Source organism: Meles meles, chromosome 5 (assembly GCF_922984935.1).
Source record: "Meles meles chromosome 5, mMelMel3.1 paternal haplotype, whole genome shotgun sequence".
NCBI classification, from domain to species: domain Eukaryota; kingdom Metazoa; phylum Chordata; class Mammalia; order Carnivora; family Mustelidae; genus Meles; species Meles meles.
Window position 1 is genome coordinate 124,376,307 of NC_060070.1, and position 23,095 is coordinate 124,399,401.

At 46.2% G+C, this 23,095-nt stretch overlaps 1 long non-coding RNA gene and 1 pseudogene across 1 annotated transcript; one reads left to right on the forward strand and one right to left on the reverse strand.

Annotated features, from left to right (window-relative positions):
• Positions 1–1,956: 1,956 nt before the first annotated feature.
• On the reverse strand, positions 1,957–2,739 carry LOC123942640. The gene is made up of 3 exons (XR_006818447.1): positions 2,697–2,739; positions 2,429–2,598; positions 1,957–2,087 (listed from the first exon to the last, which is right to left on the reverse strand). It is a non-coding gene; the product is annotated as an uncharacterized LOC123942640 (long non-coding RNA).
• LOC123942638 lies at positions 2,030–11,673 on the forward strand (annotated as a pseudogene).
• Positions 11,674–23,095: the final 11,422 nt, after the last annotated feature.

Consider the following 23,095-nt stretch of genomic DNA (forward strand, 5'->3'; position numbering starts at 1 on the left):
TATGCAGGTTTTGCCAGTATTACTTGTGCTTATCTGGGTTTGTGTTTAATTGTATGAAACCTAATCGCACATGGAGGTTTGTAGATCTATAACCACAGTCAAGATATATCCCAAAGATTTTCTTTTTTTCTAATAATTTTTTAAGATTTTATTTATTTATTTGACACAGAGAGAGAGAGATCACAAGTAGACAGAGAGACAGGCAGAGAGTGGGGGTGGGGGGAAGCAGGGTCCTTGCCAAGCAGAGAGCCTGATGCAGGGCTCAATATCATGGTCTGAGCTGAAGGCAGAGGCTTAACCCACTGAGCCACCCAGGCACTCCTCTCATAATTTTAAAAAAGATTTTATTTATTTATTTGAAAGAGAGGGAGCTGTGGGGAGGGGCAGGGAGAGAGAGAAAGAGAAAGAGAAAAGCAGACTCCCTGCTGAGCAGTTAGCCTGATGTGAGATCCTGACCTGAGAAGGTAGAAGCTTAACAGACTGAGCCATCCAGGCACACCTTTTCTAACAATTTTATACTTTTAAATGTTATATATGTATAAGTTCCATTATACATTTTAAATTAATTTTATAAAGTGAGAGATTTAGCCTTGGGTTTTGTTTGCTTATGTGTTTTTGTCTGGGGATGCCCAATTGCTCTAGCACCATTTATTGGAAACACTCTCCTTTTGCATTGAATTACCTTTGTGCCTTTGTTGAAACTTCGCTGAGCATGTGTGTGGGCCTATTCCTGGGTTCTCTATTCTGTTCCATTGATTTATATGTCTATTTCTCTGCCAGCATTACACTGTCTTAATTACTGTAGCCAATCATAAGCCTTAATATCAAATAGAGTGATTCTCCTCACTTTATCTTTCTTTTTCTAATGTGTTGCCTATTCTAGGTACTATGGCTTTCCATATAAATTTTAGAATATAACCTTGTCTATGTCTACAAAAAAACCTTACTGGGATTTTGGCAAGAAGTGCATTAAACCTATAGATCAATTTGGAGGGAATGGACATCTTTACTAAGTTGAATCTTCTTATTCATGAACTTATTATGGCTCTACCTAATTTGAGTTGTCTTATTAGTATTTTGTAATTTTCAGCATTCAGATCCTTTATGTATTTTGTTAAGTGTATACATAGTATTTCATTTTCTTTGTAGCAACTTTAAATAGCATTATGTTTTAAATTTTGGTTTCCATGTAACCTGTGTTAGTATATAAAAACATCCATTTATTTTTAACCTGCCTGTGTCATTAATTGTGAGGTGAGTTTCTTCTCATTTCAAACACCAAACCAAACCAGACAATAGTTTGGCATCACAGTTACGCTGTCTGACAAAGCACAACTTAGGAGTTTTGTGAGCCTTTACTGCGGTGTTGTTTAGACATTTCTGTAGGAAGGGGCAAAATCACTTTACGCATTAGGTTCTGATGTTCAGGGGTTATCAAGGTTGTGCGACCACTGTAGTTAATTGACAAAAAAGGAAACTGGTATCTATGGGAATCTCCAGCTGGGGCTTTCCATGGTGACTTCAGACTTAAAGAGAAAACCCCTGTCCCTTCATCTCCATTGCTCACTCTCTGGCATCCAGTTTCTTGGGGGTGAGTTTTCCTTTAGAAGAGTCCGGAGGAGAGGTAAGGAGCAGGAGTTCAGCTCAAGTTGAGGAATTCCAGAAACGGAAAGGGACAAAAGGGGCTGATCCTTGCCTGGTGTCTCTCCCTGGTGTCTCTTCCAGAAAGACCCTGGGCCAGGCCTGGGGTGCAGGTGGACAGGAAGCAGGGGTTTCCCGGAAATCCTGGCTCTGAAAGTCCCAGGCCTGAGATCGGTGTCTGGGGCAGGGAAGCCGAGGCCCTTTTTCCCTGGGTTTCTCTTCTTCTCACAACCTGTGTCGTGTCCTCCTGCCTGGATACTCATGACGTAGTCCCAGCTCTCACTCCCATTGCGCGCCCGGTTTCTAGAGAAGCCAATCAGCGTCATCGCGGTTCCCGGCTTGTCGGTGCCACCGGTCTGCTGGGACTTAGATTCTCCAGACCCAAGGAATGCGAGTCGTAATACCCCGAATACTCCTCCTGCTGCTGTCGGTCCCGTGACCGAGACCTGGGTGGGTGAGTGCGGGGTGGGAGGAAAGAGCCTCTGCGGTGGGAGCTAGGGGACCGCCGGGCGGGGACGCGGGATCCCCGGGGGTGGCGCCTCTTGGCTGTCCCCGCCCCCGGCCCCACCCGGGCCTGTGCTCCCCAGTCCATCCCGGTCTCCGCCCTGCTCTCCCCCACTCGGTGCCCCTCCCCCTGCCCTCCCGGCCCACTCCACCCGGCCCGGGCCCCGTTGGGCGGGGTCTCAACCCCTCCGCGCCCGCAGGCTCCCACTCCCTGAGGTATTTCGGCCCTGCAGTGTCCCGGCCCGCCGGCCACGGGGAGCCCGGGTACTGGGAAGTCGGCTACCTGGACGACACGCAGTTCGCGCGGTTCGACAGCGTTGCGGATAATCCGAGGATGGAGCCGCGAGCGCCGCGGGTGAAGCAGGAGGGGCTGGAGTTTTGGGACCAAGAGACGCGGGGCGCCAAGGACACCGCACAGACTTTCCGAGTGAACCTGCACACCCTGCGGGGCTACTACAACCGGAGTGAGGCCGGTGAGCGACGTGGGCCCGGGTCCAGGTCGCATCCCCGATCCCCACGCACGGGGCTGCGGGACCCGTTTGTCTCCTCACCTGGGAAGAACCCGCGGGCACTCTACCTGCCTTTCAGTTTTGACTTTAAGACCTGGGGTTCGGAGGCGGGGACTGGGGCTTCAGGGCAGAGCTGACTGCGGGGTGGGGCCTTTGGGGCGGAGCTGACCTCGGGGGCGGGGCAGGGTCTCACACTGTCCACTTGACGTCTGCCTGCGATGTGGGGTCCGAAGGGCGCCTCCTCCGTGCATACTGGCAGTTCACCTACAACGGCGTGGATTGCATCGCCCTGAACGAGGACCTGCGCTCCTGGACCGCAGATTACCCGGTGCAAGTGGGAGGCGGCCGATGTGGGGGAGCCGCAGAGGAACGAGACATTCACTAGCATGGAATGGCTTCGGAGTACCAGGAGATGGAGAATAAGACGCTGCAGCGCATAGGTACCGGGGGACGCGGGACTTACACGATTTGCCTTCGGACTGAGGCTTCCTAAGAGGGTAGGAAGACATGGGATCCACACCAGTAATTGGCCCTCCTGTGGGTCAGGTCTGGAGACTAACTCTGGGTTTTCAGACCCGGTACCAGAGTGGCTTTAAGGGTCTGCCTTTCTCCTAGGGACTATTGAGGGTTACAGTCTCTCCAGGTATGGAGGAGGAGACCATTTCTGAAACAACTGATGAGTGTTTCCCTTTGACTCTCAGTACCTTTGGGAACCTTGGGGGATTGTCTTAGGCTTTGTTCTCTGCCCCACACGCCATGTGTGTGGGGTCTGACTTTACCTATTCTGAGTCACTTGGCCTCCAGCCATTCTAGGACCAGAAATTCCTTTTTTCTCACAGAAACCTGCCTTCTATACTGGGCCATCTCACCCTAATTCTAGAACTTTCCAAACAAGAAGAGGTTATATGTTCAGGCTGGTGTCTGAGTTATTGCTGTCTTTACCCACCCCAGTTGTCCTGTTCATTCTCAAGATGGCCACATGAGAGCTGCTTCAGTGGATCAAGACATGTTCTTTCTTTTAATACTTTTTTAAAATTTAAAATCAGTTTACTTAACATATGCTGTATTACTAGTTTCAGAGATAGAACTTAGTGATTCATCAGTGGCATGTAACACTCAGTGCTCATTACCTCACCTGCCCTCCTTAATGCCGTCACCCAATTATCCCTCCCCTCCACCTTCCCTGCAGCAACCCTGTTTCCTAGACTTAAGAGTCTCTTATGGTTTGTCTCCCTCTCTGATTTCATCTTATTTTAATTTTCCTTTCCTCCCCCTATGTTTATCTGTTTTGTTTCTTAAAATCCACATATGAGTGAAATCACATGGTATTTATCTTTCACTGACTGACTTATTTCACTTAGCATAATACCCTCTAGTTAAATACACATTGTTGCAAATGGCAAGATTTCATTCTCTTTGATGGCTGAGTAATATTTCATTGTATATATGTACACCACATCTTTATCCATTCATCTGTTGATGGACATCTGGGCTCTTTCCATAGTTTGGCTGTTGTGGATGTTGCTGCTGTAAACATTGGGGTGCATGTGCCCCTTCAGATCACTATGTTGGTATCCTTTGGGTAGATACCTAATAGTGCAATTGCTGGGTTGTAGGGTAGCTCTATTTCTACCTTTTTGAGGAACCTCCATACTGTTTTCTAGAGTGGCTGTACCAGTCTGCATTTCCACCAACAGCAGAAGAGGATTTCCTTTTCTTTCTCTCTCTTTTTTTTTTAAAGATTTTATTTATTTTTTTTGACAGAGAGAGAGAGAGAGAACATAAGTAGGCAGAGTGGCAGGCAGAGGGAGAGAGAGAAGCAGGCTCTCTGCTGAGCAAAGAGCCTGATGCGGGACTCGATCCCAGGACTCTGGGATCATGACCTGAGCCGAAGGCAGCCACTTAACTGACTGAGCCACCCAGGCGTCCCGAGGATTTCCTTTTCTTTGCATTTTGAACAACATCTCTTGTTTCCTGAATAGTTAATTTTGGCCATTCTGACAGGTGTGAGGTGGTATCTCATTGTGGTTTTGACTTGTACTTCCCTGATGCCAAGTGACATTGAGCATTTTTTTCATGTGTCTTTTAGCCATCTGAATATCTTTGGAAAAATGTCTATTTATGTGTTCTGCCCATTTCTTGACTGGAGTTTTTGTTTTTGAGGTGTTGGGGTTGTTCTTTACAGGTTTTGGATACTAGTCCTTTATTTTATAAGACATTTGCAAATATCTTCTCCCATTCTGTAGGTTGTCTTTTAATTTGATTATTTCCTTTGCTCTGTAAAAGCTTTATATCTTGATGAAGTCCCAGTAGTTCATTTTTGCTTTTGTTTCCCTTGCCTTTGGAGACTAGCAAGAAATTGCTGCGGCCGAGGTCGAAGAGGTTGCTACCTGTGTTCTCTAGTACTGTGGTGGATTCCTGTCTCATATGTAGGTCTTTCATCCATTTTGAGATTATCTTTGTGTATGGTGTAAGAAAGTTCAGTTTCATTTTTCTGCATGTGACTGTCCAGTTTTCCCAACACCATTTTTTGAAGACTGTCCTTTTTCCACGATGGCGATTTTTTATTGCTTTGTTGAATATTAGTTGATCATATTGTTGAGGGTCCATTTCTGGGTTCTTTATTCTGTTCCATTGATCTGTGTGTCTGTTTTTATGCCAGTACCATGCTGTCTTGGTGATTACAGCTTTGACATAGAGCTTGAAGTCTGGAAGTGTGAAGCCTCCAGCTTTGGTTTTCTTTTTCAACATTCTTTGGCTATTTGGAGTCTTTTCTGGTTCCATACAAATTTTAGGATTATTTGTTCCATTTCTGTGAAAAAAGTGGATGGTATTTTGATAGGGATTGCATTGTATGTGTAGATTGCTCTAGGAAGCATAGACATTTTCACAGTATTTGTTCTTTCAATCCATGAGCACGGAATGTTTTTCCTTTTCTTTGTTTCTTCCTCAATTTCTTTCATGAGTTTTCTATAGTTTTCTGAGTACAGATCCTTTACCTCTTTGGTTAGGTTTATTCCTAGGTATTGCAGGGTTTTTGGTGCAATTGTAAATGAGATTAATTCCTTGATTCCTCTTTCTTCTGCCTCATTGTTGGTGTATAGAAAAGCAGCTGACTTCTGTGCATTGATTTTATATCCTGCCACTTTGCTGAATTCCTGTATCAGATCTAGCAATTTTTTTCGGTGGAGTCTTTGGGTTTTCTACATTGAGTATCATGTCATCTGCGAGGAGTGAGAGTTTTACTTTTTAGCTGATTTGGATGCCTTTTATTTCTTTTTGTTGTCTGATTGCTGAGCCTAGGATTTCCAGTACTCTGCTGAACAACAGTGGTGAGAGTGGGCATCCCTGCTGTGTTCCTGACCTTAGGGGAAACACTCTGTTTTTCCCTGTGGGGATATTCACTGTGGGTCTTTCATATATGACTTTTATGATATTGAGGTATGATATTCCCTTGATCCCTACATGGTGGAGAGTTTTTATTAAGAAAGGACACTGGGGAAAAAAAAAAAAAAAAAGAAAGGACACTGTATTTTGTCAAATGCTTTTCCTGCATCTATTGAGCGGATCCTATGGTTCTTTTCTTTTATTGATGTGGCATCTCACACTGATTGATTTGCAGATGTTGAATTGAACCACCCCTGTAGTCCAGGAATAAATCCTTTTAACGTACAGTTGAATCCTATTAGCTAGTATCTTGGTGAGAATTTTCATCAGGGATATTGGTCTGTAATTCTCCTTTAAAACGGGGTCTTCAGGGTGCCTGGGTGGCTCAGTCATTGGGCATCTGCCTTCAGCTCAGGTCAGGATCTCAGGGTGGATTGAGCCCTGCATCAGGCTCCCTGTGCAGAAGGAAGCCTATGTCTTCCTTCCCCACTTTCCCTGCTTGTGTTCCCTCTCTCACTGTGTCTCTCTCTGTGAAATAAATAAATAAAATCTTTAAAAAATGGGGTCTTTGTCTGGTTATATATATCTGTGAATATATATAGAATATATCTGTGAAGTCCATCTGGTCCAGTGTGTCATTCAAAACCCTTGTTTCCTTGTTGTTTCTACCTAGATGATCTGTCCATTGCTATGAGTGGGGTGTTAAAGTCCCCTAGTATTATTGTATTATTATCAATGAGTTTCCTTCATTTTATTATTAATTGGTTTATACATTTGGCTACTCCCAATTTAGGGGATAAATATTTACAATTGTTAGATCTTCTTGTTGGATAGATACTTTTATTACGATATAGTGTCCTTTTTCATCTCTCATTAATTTTTGGTTTAAAACTTGATTTGTTTGATGTAAGGATGGCTACTTCAGCTTTCTTTTGATGCCCATTGTCATGATAAATGGTTCTCCACCCCTTCACTTTCAGTCTGGAAGTGTATTTAGGTCTAAAATGAGTCTCTTGTACGGAGTTTATCAATGGGTCTTGTTATTTTATCCATTGTGATACACTTTATCTTTCTTTTTTTTTTTTCTAAAGATTTTATTTATTTATTTCACAGAGAGAGATCACAAGTAGATAGAGAGGCAGGCAGAGAGAGAGAGAGGGAAGCAGGCTCCCTGCTGAGCAGAGAGCCCAATGCGGGACTCGATCCCAGGACCCCGAGACCATGACCTGAGCCGAAGGCAGCAGCTTAACCCACTGAGCCACCCAGGCGCCCCACCCTTTATCTTTTGATTAGAGCATTTAGTCCATTTACATTAAGAGTAATTAGTGAAAGATAGGAATTTAGTGCCACTGTATTAACTGTAAAGTCGCTGTTCCACTAGATTGTGTTCCTCTCTTGTCTATGTTACTTTTCCATTCTCTCTCTGCTCAAAGGATTCCCCTTTAATATCTCTTGCAATGGGTGACCTAGTATTCACAAATTCATGTAGTTTTTGTTTTTCCTGGACAATCTTTATCTCTCCTTCTATTCTGAGTGACAACATTGCTGGATATAGTATTCTTGGTTGCACATTTTTCCCATTTAGCACCTTGAATATATCATACAGTCCTTTCTGGCCTGCCAGGTCTCTGTGCACACATCTGCTGCCAGCCTTATGTGTCTACCCTTGTAAGTTAAGGACCTCTAGTCCTGAGGTACTTTCAGCATTTTCTCTTTATCTTTGAAATTTGCAAGCTTCCCTATCATATATCAAGGTGTTGACCTATTTTTATTGATTTTGAGGGGAGTTCTCTGTGCCTTCTGGACTTTGGACCTGAATGCTGTTTCCTTCCCCAGATTAGGGATTTCTCAGTTATAATTTGTTCAAATAAAACTTCTGCCCTTTTCTTCCACCCTCATCTTCTGGGACTCTTATAATATGGATATTATTTGACTTTATGGGATCACCGTGTCCTCTGTGTCTCCCTTCATGATCTCATCATTTCTTTTCTCTCTTCAGTTTCCTTTTTTTCAAAATTTAATCTTCTGTATCACTGACTCGCTTTTCTACCTTCACCTTCATTTTTATTGCTTCCATTTGGGACTGCATCTCAGTAATAGCATTTTTATTTTATTTTAAAGATTTTATTTATTTGAGAGAGAGTGAGAGAGACAGAGAAAGAGCACAAGCAGGGGAAGAGGCAGGCAGAGGGAGAAGCAGGCTCTCCTCTGAGCAGAGAGCCTGATGGGGGGCTCAGTCCCAGGACCCTGGGATCATGACCTGAGCCGAGGACAGATGCTTAACTGACTGAGCCACCCAGGCACCCAGTAATAGCATTTTAGATGCCTGCCTAGATTTTAGTTCTTTTATTTCTACAGTAAGAGATTCTGTAGTGTCTTCTATGCTTTTTTCTTTTTTTTAAACATTTATTTGACAGAGACAGATCACAAGTAGATAGAGAGGCAGGCAGAGAGAGAGAGAGAGGGAAGCAGGCTCCCTGCTGAGCAGAGAGCCCTATGTGGGACTTGATCCCAGGACCCCGAGATCATGACCTGAGCCGAAGGCAGCGGCTTAACCCACTGAGCCACCCAGGCGCCCTTCTATGCTTTTTTCAAGCCCAGCTAGAATCTTTATAGTCGTTTTAAATTCTAGTTCAAGCATCTTTTTTTTTTAAGATTTTATTTATTTACTTGACAGACAAAGATCACAAATAGGCAGAGAGAGAGAGAGGAGGAAGCAGGCTCCCCGCTGAGCAGAGAGCCTGATGCTGGGCTCGATCCCAGGACCCTGAGATCATGACCTGAGCCGAAGGCAGAGGCTTTAACCCACTGAGCCATCCAGGTGCCCCTCTAGTTCAAGCATCTTATATCCATAGTGATTAAATCTCTGGCAGTAAGTACTGCCTCCTGTTCCTTCTTTTGGGGTGAATTTCTCCAACTCATCGTTTTGTTCAGAAAAGAATAGAAGAATGAGAGAAAAAAACAACAATAACATCAAAAAAACACAAAACAAACCAGAAGAAACAAAACAAAACAAGAAATAAACAAAAAACAAAACAAAAACTAAATCTTGGTGTGTTTTGGTCTGCTTATTAAAAGAAACTAGATCCCAAAATAAGAAAGAAAAACATATATACATACAAAAACAAAATAAAATAAAATTCAACAGAAGGAAACAAAAAATTAAAAAATAATGTATATGTAGAAATAAAATAAAAAGAATTGAAAAAAATAGCTGAAAAAATAATAGAAGAACTAGAGAATTAAAAAAAAAAAAACCATGAATCCTATATACTGTTTTCCCCAAGAGTCTGTCAACTTGGTGCCAGCCAGTTGTCCTTGCTGGTGGTCTGGGGGAGGGGCCTCTTGAGCGGATTCTCAGGTGGACTTTGCCCTGGTGGAATTGCTCAGAGGCTGGGCTCAGTGTAAGTAGCTCTGGGTTGCACTAGGTGGCGCTGTTTTGTGCAGAGGCTTTCAGCTTGATCAGCCCGGTGAATATGGCTACACTTTGCTCTCCAGCCCTGGAGCTGAAAATTCACACTGCCCACTCTTTAGTGAGCCGCACAGAGAAGCAGTCAGTCACTCTGGACTCCCCGGTTTCCCTACAAACTCTGTGTTCACCCAGACTGTGGCCAAGCGTTTTTTATGTCAGGCACATGACCGAGTTTCAAAACTCCTGCAGGGGGGCAGGGGCAGTCCCACCCAGAGGAGGAGAGGGCTGTCTCCCTGTGCTTCTCCCTGTGCTTCTCCACTTGCTTCTCCCTGTGCTAGGCCCCTACTGGGAGAATAGTTCCCTCAACTGTGCAGTGGTTCCCTGTTTATGGCATCCTGAGCATAAAGTGAGTGCCTACCCTTGCTGATTGCAGCTGGCTTCCCCAAGCTGATGCCTGGGAACTTTCCACACTCAGGCACCCCATTCTTTCTGGGACCCTGGGGATCCTGAGACCATGCTGTCCCACCTCGGATTCCACCCCACTCCGACCCCTGAGTATCTACAAGCCAGGGACCTCCTGCACTGGAGCAGATTTCCTAAAGTCCCGGTTTTGTGCTCTGCTGTTTATCATACTCGGCAGCTGCCTCCTGAAGCAACTGTCTCTGCTCTGCCGTGTCCTCCGATATTTCACCCTGGATTCGTGTCTCCGCACCTCCTACCTCCCAAACAGTGGTGGCTTTCCTACTTGTGGACTTGCAGCATTTCTTTCTTCACATCTCCCACTGATTCCTATGTGTTCAGAATGGTTTGATAACTATAATGGTTTGATTCCAGGACCAGATGAACTTCGGGTCTCCTACTCCTCCATCATCTTAACTCCTCCCTAAATTCCTGAATTTTCTGACCCTTCTCTTCAGATGCCCCGAAGACACATGTCACCCACCATCCCGTCTCTGACCATGAGGTCACATTGAGGTGCTGGACCCTGGGTTTCTACCCTGCTGAGATCACCCTGACCTGGCAGCGTGATGAGGAGGACCTGACCCAGGACACAGAGCTTGTGGAGACCAGGCCTGAAGGAGATGGAACCTTCCAGAAGTGGGCAGCTGTGGTTGTGCCTTCTGGAGAGGAGCAGAGATATACATGCCACGTGTAGCATGAGGGGCTGCCTGAGCCCATCACCTTGAGATGGGATAAGGAGGGAAACCTGGGCACAGAGTCTGCTGTCAGGGACATCAGGATCTGTTGTGGAGATCTTCAGTAGGGTCTAGGCTGAGACTTGGAGGTCAAGGCCCTCAACTTATCCTCTCTTCCCAGAGTCCCCTCCTCAGCCCCCCATTCCTGTTGTGGGCATCGTGGCTGGTCTGGTTGTCCTTATGGTAACTGGTACTGCGGTGGCTGGAGCTGTCATGTGGAGGAAGGAGAGCTCAGGTAGGGAAGGGAGGTGCTCTGAGTTTTCTTGTCCTTCTGCAGTGTCTCAAGCTCAGGTGGAAGTCTGTCCTGCCTTGTTTATGGGCACAGGTGAGAGTGAAAGACAGATTAATCACCCTGATGAATGGTGTGACGGACCTGATTCCCAGCAGTCACAGGTCAGAGAGCAAGGTCCTTGCTGAGGACAGACTGCAGGAGGATGGTTGTCTCGCTCTGGCATCTCTTTTCTTCATGTCCCTGATTCTACCCTAGGTCTGTAGTGACCGTTTTAGAAACTTTCCTGTGGTCCAGGCTATCATTTTCATCTAGGATCTTGGGCCCTGCCTCCCCCATGGCATCTCATGGGATGTTTTCTTTCCCTGGGTGGAAGAGGAAGGAGTTATGCTCAGGCAGGGAGTAGTATGGAAGGGCTGTTTCCAAAGGTGAGACCCTGGAATGCCTGACATGGGGAGGGGAGAGAGAAAGGGGCCATGACTGGGTTGTGGGGATTCTTCAAGTGGATATTTTGAGCATGTGGTGGGCTGTTGAGAAAGTCCACACATACATGACTGACCTGAATCTGTTCGTGATTGTTTCCTTTAACAGTGTGAGCCAGCTGCCTTGTGGGGGACTGAATGATGCAAGATGTGTTCACTTTCCCATCTTGTGACATCAACACCCCTGATTTCTCTTTCTGCAAAGGACATTTGAATGTGTTCATGTTCCTATTAACATACTGTGAGGCGGTGGGGAGATAGGTCCCCCTCCCACGTGACTATCCCCCCGCCCCGCCCCCCTGCCCCACCCCACCAAGACCAACCTGTGTTCTCTTTCCTCATCTGCTTTCCTATTCCGGCCAAGGAAGAGTGGTCCATCTCCATCCCTGTCTTTAGTTTGTGTGACACTGAGCTACAACTTCTTACTTCCTTGTTGAAAATAGGACCCTGGATGTGAATTGTTTTTTTTCCAGTTCTTGTCATGAGGAGTGGATCTGTTAAAGGAGAGGACTCCTGAAGTCTGAGAGAGGAAATAAATGGAAGCATTGAGAACCTTCCAGAATCTGTAGGTTTGGTGTGCTGGGTCTCCTCTAGGTGGGGACAGGAGAAGTCTGTGAAGAGCCGTGTAGAGCCCAGTTGGTGCTCAGTTCATCATGGGTCCGCTCGGCTGGGGAGTCTCTCTGCTCTTTTGTCCTCATCCCTCCAGTGGGACCTGTCCTTCTAGGACAGTCTCTGTGATCACAGACTTGGACATCACCCAGACCTTGTCCTGCCTCCGGGACCGACTGTGGGCAGCGACTTTGTGTGGCCGGGTCAGCATCGGCTCAGGCCTGGGTTGGGCCTTCAGCCTATCTTTGGGTGTTTATTTGTTGTTTGTATCTGGAGAGGATTAGGCCTGTTTTCATGTTCAAGTAGGAGTTTGGTCTCCTTCAGCTTCGGGTGTCTCCTGCCTAACAGCGGCAGGAGGCGGTTGGCCCGTCGGAGTCTCCACAGGCTCAGGGTGGCCCCCATGCCCAGGCATCTGTGGTATCCAGGGGTTACTCTCAGACTCATTCAGGTCTTGCCCTCCTTCTGGGGCTTGGTTGTTCTTTCCATCTTTTCCCCAGTCTTCTCTGAGGAACAAATTCTGGATTAGCTGGATTAGCAGACAGGAGGCCTGCCCAAATTTCTCATTTTGAATTAGTTCCTGTTATGTTTCCATCCTCTGCTTGCCCACCTCTGCCCTAGTGAGCCTGTGTTGGCTCCAGTCCAAAGTCAAGGAGTCAGGAAGCAGAGTCTCTTGTGATTCTGTTCGGTTGGGAAATAGCACCTGTGAGTTCAAGGATGGTGGTTTGTTGAAAATGGGAATGTACTTGGTGTGCAAGGGAGGTGCTGTGAGAGCGGGGAGGAAGGGAGGCAGGGGTGCAGCGTGGTGAGGAAGTTCAGGGCGTAGGGGCAGCGGGAAGGGTGTCTGTGCTGGGTGGGCTGCAGAGCAGCTGGGGTCTGAGGCCGCATTAGTGAAGGTACTGCCCCTGGACCAGGGAGGTGGTCCATACGGGCCAGCCCTTGACTGGCGTAGGTCATGCGCCAGATACAGGACATGCTGTGGTTCGCATCTGGAAAATGCATTTGAAGTTTCTGTATTTTTGACAAGGTGTGGCTGCTGCTGGTCTTCCCGTCTCACTTTTAGCAGCAGGAATGTAGATTAGGACTCCCCCGTGGCTATGCCTCAGCCTTGCTAGTAGGGCTTGTTAAATAGGTGATAACTTGACTTTGTGCCGAATACTTGGAGTCTGTGGGTCTGGGGAGAGGCCTGTGTTCTGTGAGAAGCCCCGCAAGCGAGCCTGGTGCTCAGCTGGATCTGGAGCTGCTGGGGTCAGAGAGGAGAGCAGGCCAGGGCAGGAGGGGCATTAAAATCGCATTTACTGGGGGGCCTGGGTGGCTCAGTGGGTTAAAGCCTCTGCCTTCAGCTCAGGTCATGATCCCAGGGTCCTGGGATTGAGCCCCACATCCGGCTCTCTGCTCAGTAGGGAGCCTGCTTCCTCCTCTCTCTCTCTCTGCTGGCTTCTCTGCCCACTTGTGATCTCTGTCTGTCACATAAATAAATAAATCTAAAAAAAAATTGCATTTACTATGTTTTTTTCCCCTCGCAAAGAGAGGGAGGACGTTTGTTGTCACGAGGTGTGATGTGTGAGGTTTATGGCATTGTTTCATCGTGGGGTGTCATCAGGGGGAGGATTAGGGAGCGGTTCACAGCTGGGGTGATGAGCATCTCTGAACGCTTGCTCTCTGCAGCTGTTCCTCTGTGCAAACCCTGGAACCCAGCCCTGCTCGAACTTGGACAGGAGGTAGTGCACACACACACACGTACACACATGCATCTTCTGTGGACGTAACGTGTTCCTGGGGACAGTCATGGAACAGGCTAGGCTGTGCAGCCAGGAGCACACCTGCAGTGGCCGGTCCGGCTGCGTGTCATATGGGAACCCCGGCCTCTACTATAGGCACAGAGACCACTGCTCGCACTACTGTCTTGGTTGGGTCGGGACACGGGCCACTGCAGCCGCTCGTGGGCCTGGGGGACACACTGCCAGTCATGCGCCCTGTCACACACACCGTGCACAGTGGCAGCTTCTCTCTGTCCCCGGGTTGTGAGTCAGGTCCAGCGTGTGCTCCCCTGTCTGGTGGAGCCTCAGGCCGGCTCCCACTGGAAGGATATGGGGGAAACAGATCTTCCTCTTATGTGCAGGAAGGCGTTCTCTTCTGAAGCCCTGACCGCGGAATTCTCCTTATGTCGTAAGGTTGCTGGGGTGCTGCAGGCGAGGGATGGAGACAGAACGACTGTCATTCTCGGAGCACAGATCTGAGGCTGCAGTTTGACCTGGTGCTCTGTAGGTGCTCGGGTTTGGCTGAGGGAACAAGTGGGTAATAAGTGACAGCTGTCCTCTCGTTCCTCTGACACTACGTGATCAGACCCAGCTGTCGTCACTGCAGTTCTCACTCACAAACACGGGCAGTGGCGAGATGGGCTGGTGGCATGATGGCTCGGGGCAGATTGCCCTCCTTTGTTCTTGCAAGGACGAGAAGCCTCGGGTCTGCAAGACGTGAGTGGTCTGTGTGCACTGACGTGTCGTGTGACTGTGTCTGTTTCCCCGTGCGTGATGATGTTCTGGGGAGAGACTCTCTAGCACCTGTCAGCGTTCACGGGACCGCTGCCCAACTTGAACAACAGTGACAGGGACATGGGAACCTGAGAGCTAAAGCCATTGTAGGTTAAGTACGATGCTCTCGGTGGTGTGTGGCATCTGTGACTCCATGCTGGGCCCGCTGTCTCCTTTCTCAACAGGACCCTGAACAGCTGGTCGCAGACGGACGGACATGATAGACAGGCTTCCGTTCTGCTTATCCTTTGCTCCTGGACGAGCAGGTTACTTGTTTGCTCTAACTCTCAATTTCTCTTTGTGGAGTGGAGAGGGTTTCTTTCCCCAACTGACCAGCTCTCTGATTCCCTGTCACCACCTGGGTGTCCTCTGATTCCTTCATTTCACACGTGACCCTGTTGACCTCGGGTGAGCATGGGAGGCACAGGTAGGAGGACTTCATCCTGCAAGTTGTCCTCAGCTCAGGGGCAAGTCTCAACTCTCAGGTTCCCATGTCCCTGGCACTGTTGTTCAAGTTGTCTACAAAGTTGGGTGAACCCTGGACGTTCAGTAGTTTTCTAGAAGGACTCCTGGGTCTCAGGAGAACTCTGTGCTGACTATTATGGTTTATTATAAGGACACGCACGAGCAGCCAGATGAAGTGGCTTGGGAGTGTGGGAGCGTGCAGGTCCCGTTGCGGGAGCCTCTGTCCCCGTGGACTTGGAATGTGCCCCCCTTGGAGCACATGGACGTGTTGACCATTTCAGAAGCTCTGTGAACCCCACTGTGGAGTACTCTTCATGGATGCTTCATGACATAGGCACACTTGATTCAGTCACTGGCTGTTGGGGATGAAGGTCAGCCTCCAGAGCCTCTCCCCAGAGGTCAGGGAATGAGGCTGATGGCTCCAACTCTAGTCATGGCTTGGTCCTCCTGGACACCAACCCCAACCTGAACTGTCTAAGACCCTCGACCAAGTCATCTCATTAGCGTACCAGTGACAGTCTTATCACTCAGGAGATCCTGGGGAGCTGGGTGCCAGGAACTGGAGACAATGACCACATATTTTTATTATCCCACAGACACGCTGTGGTCTTTGAGCACAGATCCCTTGTAGCAATAGGACCGGAACTGCGGAGATGCTGGCCCAGTACTTGTGTCCCTTCCGGTCATTAACAGCCCATCTTCCTGCTGGAGGACGGTGTCTCCCAGGGCCACTCTGGTCTGCTGGGTCCATTCAGTGTTGCCAGGTTCCAGAAGCAAGAATGTTCTCACAGCACACGGTTTTCTCTCTCAGGCATCTGGGACGACGGAGCTAAGAGACAGTGTCCTCTCTCTCTCTCTCTTTTTAAGATTTTATTTATTTATTTGATAGATAGAGATCACAAGTAGGCAGAGAGGCAGGCAGAAGGTTGGGGGGAAGCAGGCTTGCCGCTGAGCAGGGAGTCCAATGCGGGGCTCGATCCCAGGATCCTGGGATCATGACCTGAGCCGAAGGCAGAGGCTTTAACCTACTGAGCCACTCAAGCACCCCGAGACTGTGTCATCTCTTGCTCACACTTCGCTAATGTACTATGGATTTCCCTCATGACATAGCGAGTTTATCCCTTCCTTTACCCTCAGTTACTATTTCTACTTCTCTGCATTTATACCGCACTTTCTGCCATTGGAAGGGACATTATGTGTGGCTGCTGTGCTGGTCTAGACTGCGGGCAGCAACACGAGACTGACAGGCACCCCCCACCCCAGTCCACTCTTGGTCATAGAGGGGAGGGAAACACAGGGACAGAACTGGCGGGTAAGGGACCACCATGGGATGTAGCTGTGCTCGCCGCCAGCCCCAACTTTGCCGGATGGGGTGAAGGCACAGCCCTCCCCTTCAGGCCCTCTGGAATTCCCACATCAGGGTTTAACAAAGTACTTACAGTGTCTTAGGGTCCTTCCTGTTTCTGGTGCTCACACTTGCATCCCTGTCCTGAGACTCTGCATCGGGTAGGATGAGAGAATGTTGAGGTGAACCATAGTCACACCGAGGTCCTCTCCTTTGGGAAGGACTGTAGAGTCACACTGGCACCTGTCCCCTCCCCCCCCAGATCCCCCAGGAAAAAGTGTGTAGTGGGGACCATTGTGTACCCCACTCACACTGGGTGGGAGCCCACACTTGTGTAAACCAGCACTTCATGCCTCTATGACCCCGACTCCCCTTTTCCACAATGTTTCTCCATGAAACATTCTCCATGAGAAACAGAATGTTTCTCCGTTCTCCATGGAGCTGCTACTCTGTCAGCATGTGTGTGTGCCCGTTGTGGGTTGTTATGTTTTGTCGTGTGTTTGTGGTGTGAGGAACTGTGAACGAGCACTCTTCGCTGGTTCAGTACTTTTTTTTCCACATGTGCACCAAGAGCCGTGTATGAGAATGTCTCAGCAGTACTGTGTATGAGTGCCCCAATGGGAAACAGCATAGACACGTATGACAGGAAAACACAGACATAACTTGTAGCTTATCCGTACAGCGGGATACCGTGCTGCCCCGAGGAAGACTGGACCGTGGCTACACCCTACAGGGTCTATGGGACATGGCAGCCGCCAGCTCCCAGCTCTGGCGCCAAGTCTGTGCAGAGACATTTCAGTCTGAGTGGCACGAGTGTCATCCAGGTGCAGGAGCAGCAGAGACAGCAGCTCCTACCGCAGGTCAAGTGTCCTGCGTCAGAGGAGTCATGACATCTGTACCTTCAGCTTGAAACTTCCCCAGTGTGTTGTTCAGGGAGACACTGCTTTGGGAAACATTCCCGGTGTTCTCCTTTACGTGTCAGTAAAACCCTTCCTTTCCCTATTCTTTGGCTTCATTGAGTCTTTTGCCTTGAACCCATCAAGAGGCGTGCCCAGTTTTCAGAAACACAACTGCCAACCTGACAACCTCACTTGGCATTTCCTTTTTTTTTTTTTAAGATTTTATTTATTTATTTGACAGACAGAGATCACAAATAGGCAGAGAGGCAGGCAGAGAGAGATGGGGGGTGGGCAGGGAAGCAGGCTCCCTGCTGAGCAGAGCGCCAGACTCCGGGCTCGATCCCAGGACCCTGAGATCATGACCTGAGCCGAAGGCAGAGGCTTTAACCCACTGAGCCACCCAGGCGCTCCGGCATTTCCCTTTTTAAATTTAATTTATTTATTTACTTGAGAGCAAGAGAGCACAAGCAGGGGGAGCACACGCAGAAGGAGAGGGAGAAGCAGGTCCCCGAGGAGAAGGGAGCCTGTGCAGGCTCGATCCCAGGACCCTGGGACCATGATCCTGAGATACGACCTCAGCTAAAGGCTGACTATTAACTGACTGAACCGCCCAGGCGCCCCTCCAGCACAATGTGTAATAGAAGCCATGAATGAACATAATTTTCATGTTGCCGATCTTAGGAAAAAACAACCAGTCTTTCACCATTAGGTAAGATGTTAGCTTAAGGGTTTTCATAAATGCCTTTAATCAGATTGAAGAAATTCCCTCTATTAGCAGTTGAGTTTTTATCGTGAGAAGGTGTCTGATTTTTTCAAATGCTTCTTGTCCAATTGTTAAGATAAGCATGTGGGTTTTTTTCCTAGTATATTTCCAGTATATATATATATATATATATATATATATATATATATATAAAATATACATTATATATATATTTTTTTACCTTGATTGATATGGATGTTTAACCAATCTTGCATTCCTAGAATAAATTTCATTAGGTTTGTTTAACTCTATATGTTGCTAGATTTGATTTGCTACATTTTTGTTGAGATATTTGTGTGTGTGTGTATGTGTGTGTGTGAGTCTACATTCATAAGAGATATTGGTCTGTAGTTTTCCTGTCTTGTGATATCTTTGTCTGTTTTGGTGTCTGAATAATCCTAGCCTCATAAAATGAGTTGAGTTCCCTCCTCTTTTTTGGGGGGCAGGGTTTGTAAAGAATTGTTAGTAATTCTTACAGCATATGGTATAATTTGCAAGCGAAGTTATTTGGAACTGGGCTTTTATGTGGAATAGTTTTTGACAATTGACTCTATGTTCTACCTCATTATAGGTACATTCAGATGGTCTATTTCTTCTTCAGTCAGCTTTAGTCATGGGTGTCTTTCTGTGTTTTTGTCTATTTTATACAGGCAAGTTAATATTTTAGCATATAATTGTGCATCATAATCTCCTAATTCTCTTTATTTCTGTGTGGTCAGTGCTAATATCACCTTTTTCATTGCTGATCCCAGTTATGTGGGTCATTTCTCTCTCTCTCTCTCTCTTTTTTAGTGAGTCTAGTTAAAGATTTGTCAGTTTGGTTGATCTTTCAAAGGATCACATTTGATTTAGTTAGTTTCCTGTATTGTTATTTTATTCTCTTTTCTCTATTTCATTAACTTCTGCTCTAATCTTTATTTTTTCCATCCTTTTGCCTGCTTTTGGTTTAGTTCGCTCCTCTTTCTCCTTTGACTTAAAGTGGAAGTTCAGGTAATTGATTGGAGATGTTTCTTTTTCATACAGGCAGTTCCAACTCTGTATTTCCTCTCAGCACTGCTTTAGTCTGAACCCCTCGGGGTTGGTATGCTCTGTCTTCATTTCTATTAATCTTGAAGTATTTTCTGATTTCCATTTTGATATCTTTGACCCATTGATTATGTAGAAGTGTGTTAATTCTGCACATTGTGAGTTTTCCAAATTCATTCCGGTTATTTATTTCTGTTTCACGCCACTGTGATATTTGCATTATTTTTACTCCTTTAAATTCATTGAGTTTTTTTATGGCCTAGCATAGGGCTTATCTTCTAGAAAGCTCCATGTGCATTTGAAATGAACATATATTCTGTTCATGGCTGGAATATTCTTTACATGTCAGACTTGCACTGTTGTTTTATAGTATGGATCAAGTCTTCTTTATCTTCATTGATCTCTGCATAGTTGTCCTATCCATTATTGAAAGTGATATATTGAAGTTTAAGTATTATTGTCATATTGTGTGTTTCTCTGTTTCTGTCAGTTTTGCTACAAGCAGTTGGGTGTTGAGTTATTAGGTGAATATATGTTTAGAGTTGTTTCACCTTTCTGATGACTTGACCATTTTATCATTACAAAATGATCCTGTTTACTTTTTTTTTTTTTAAAGATTTTATTTATTTGTTAGACAGAGAGAGACACAGTGAGAGAGGGAACACAAACAGAGGCACGGGGAGAGGGAGAAGCAGGCTTTCCACTGAGCAGGGAGCTTGATGCAGGGGCTCAGTGGACCATGACCTGAGCCAAAGGCAGACTCTTAACAACTGAGTCTCCCAGGCACCCCCTTACTATAAAGTCCCTTTTGGCTAATGAGTGTCTCCACTCCAGCTTTCTTATGGTTGTTTGCCCGAGATAACTTTTTCCATCCCTTTGAGTTTACTCTGTTTGTAACTGAGATCAAGTGCGTCTACTGTAGACAGCATAGGTGGACATTGTTTGTGTTCAGGCGAATAATCTGCACTTTGATTGACTTATTTAAGCCACTCACTTGCAATGTTAATATTGACACTGTTGATTTATGTCACTGTCTTAGTTTTTTGCTTTTTGTTTTCCATGACTCACTCATTTTTCTCTCTCTCTCTTTTTTTTTTTTCTCTTTTTTTTTTTTTGCTCTCTCTCTTTTTAAAAAGATTTTCTCTAAGAGAGAGGAGAGAGAGAGAGCACAGGAGCAGGGGAGTAGCAGTGGGATGGCGGAAAGAGAAAGGCTTCCCGCTGAACAGGGAGCCAGACGCTGGCCTTGACCCAGGACCTTGGGGTCATGACCTGAGCAGAAGGCTGACACTTAACCAGCTGAACCACCCAGGTGCCCCTCCACTCATTCTTCTTTTACTGATAAATTCTTATTCAGTGAATAAACTGTAATATTTTCATTTTTTAATCATTAATCACTTTATTTTGTAGTTCTTTTCTTTCTTTTTTTTTTTTTTAAGATTTTATTTATTTATTTGACAGAGAGAGATCACAAGTAGGCAGAGAGGCAGGCAGGGAGAGAGAGGAGGAAGCAGGCTTTCTGCTGAGCAGAGAGCATGATATGGGGCTTGATCCCAGGACCCTGAGATCATGACCTGAGCTGAAGGCAGAGGCTTAACCCACTGAGGCACCCAGGTGCCCCTGTAGTTATTTTCTTAAGAGGTGCTTTTGCTTTTGCCATGTTTTCTACATTTTAAATTTTGTGATTTTTTTTCTTTACATCATACCCATAATATATATTCAAATAATGTATGTTTATGTATTTGTATTATGTATCCTGGTCCTGTTATAATGCATCTTATAGTTCCAATATTGAAGTTTCATGAGCTTTTTGTTACTCATTTTTTCTAAGATTACTTAACCACTTTTTTTTTTCATTTTCACTTTAATTTCTTTCTATGAGTTGCTTTTTTTCTCTGTGCAATTTTCTGTGTAAGTTTTTTGACACATAGGTTAAACAGAGATTTCTCTAGAGAAATTTGTTTCTTAAAATATTGGGGCATCACCAATCCAGGACAGTTATAAACTAAGCTAATGACATGAAGTTATTTTGGCCCAATGTACAATGGGAAGGCAAATTTGGACTACAAATCACAGACGGCTTAGTCCGTGTCTGCAAATTTTTGAAATAGCTGTTTGCTCACTTTTTCCCGACTTATAGGCAAATTTCCTTAGAATGTTCTTGCACTTGAAGGTAGAACAGATTTGATTTGTGTCATCCTGTTCTGAAGATGTGATTCTTAGGTTCCCAGATTTTCAGGGAGGGGATGTTTCTCCTGCTCCTCACATGAAGCGGCTCTGGGCATTGTCTCCTCCCTATGAAGCTCATGAGCATGAGAGGCCAAGCTAAGAGTTTCTAGATTTGAAAAATACTCTACGGATCAGAGCAACTATTCTCTGGGGCTTACGGCCCATATTTAAATTTTGGGCTAATTGATTTTTTTCTTGATTGTTCTGCACTTTTGGGTGATTTTATGTTTTTTCCATCATTTTCATTTTTGGGAGAAGAGGCAGCCTTTTTTCTTAAAAAACTTTTTTATTGAAATTCAATTAGCCAACAGAGTACATCATCAGTTTCATATGTAGAGTTCAATAATTCATCAGTTGCATATAACACCAGCGCTCATCACCTCACGTGGAGAGGGGCAGCCTTAAACCTTAGTCTTCTGTGTAGGTGGAAATGGAATCCTCAGTAAATGTTTTTCATTTCTGCTCTATTTTAGGCACCCAAGACGGTGCTAAAGTGTAAGTCACCTAAACCAGTGCTGATCTGTGTCTCCTGTGATCCAGCCCTGGTCTGGGAACTATTCCTCAGGCTACAGAAAGTACATACAGAAGTTGAAAGTGAGTTATAAGTCAGAAAGCTCTATCTTCTGTCTGAGACTGGTTATTTCCAAACAAAACTGAGCATGAATATCACATCATTGGATCTGCTGAAACACTGTGATCATTAGCTGTACGTGGACCGAGATGAAATAGGCAGTGTCTACATGGGAATGGTTTTCAGAGTTTTGTGGAGGCCACATAAACCTGATGAAATTATGGATACTCTCCCCAGAAATATGTACGTATAGAAAGAAACATCAAATGTCAGCGTGTATATGAGGATCATCTGAAGTGACACAGATCTGGGTTTTTAATCCCAGGAAGAGACAAAAGCTGGGAGAAGATGTGTGGAGCAATCACTTCATGACCCAACAATGCTACTTCACTTATCTGTGAGTAGGGACTGGAGTGGAGAAACCAGGGCCATAACAACCATCAAGGGAATAAGTTGAAAGATGCCACTTATGAGTCACTCCTCCTCCAAGCAGACTTGAGTGCCAACAGTGTGCAGATCAAGTTCTAGTCTCAGATCATGGCTCCACATGTGGAAATTTGTCATTCTTTTCCATTCTTGGCTCCCAATGTCTAAAACTTGCACCTCTCTCGCCATGTGCAGGAATGCCTCACGTCAATAATCTTTTTTTTTTTTTTTAATAAAGATTTATTTATTTGACAGATAGAGATCACAAGTAGGCAGAGAGGCAGGCAGAGAGAGAGAGAGAGGAGGAAGCAGGCTCCCTGCCAAGCAGAGAGCCCGATGCGGGGCTCGATCCCAGGACCCTGGGATCATGACCTGAGCTGAAGGCAGAGGCTTTAACCCGCTGAGCCACCCAGGCGCCCCTCACGTCAATAATCTTGTTAGGGGCAGAGACACCTCCATCCACAGAGAGGGGAACCCACTTTGCCAAACAGTCCAGCACTTGGACATGACATGAAGCTTCAACAGTCACATGACCACCTGCCAGACTCTGACTCTGGACACGTGACAGGCACACTGGGACAGTGTCCATGCATTAGGCACAGGGGGTCTGAGCAGTGTCACAGTCATGTCATGCAGCTGTCAGGGGCAGCAGCGATAGGAGTCCCAGCTGCCGGGTCTAGTGGACGCACTCAGGGGAGTCAGTGGTGTCGATGCCCAGTAGCAGGTGCTGGTTGTCTGTGGGCTTCTGTCTAGGGTCCAGTGTGGATTCAGCTTCTGGCTGTGTAGTCTCAAGCCTGTATTGTGGCTTTCCTGGAAATAAAACAAGGTCCCATATATTCTCTCTCTTCCCTAAGTCTCTCTGTAACTGTATGTA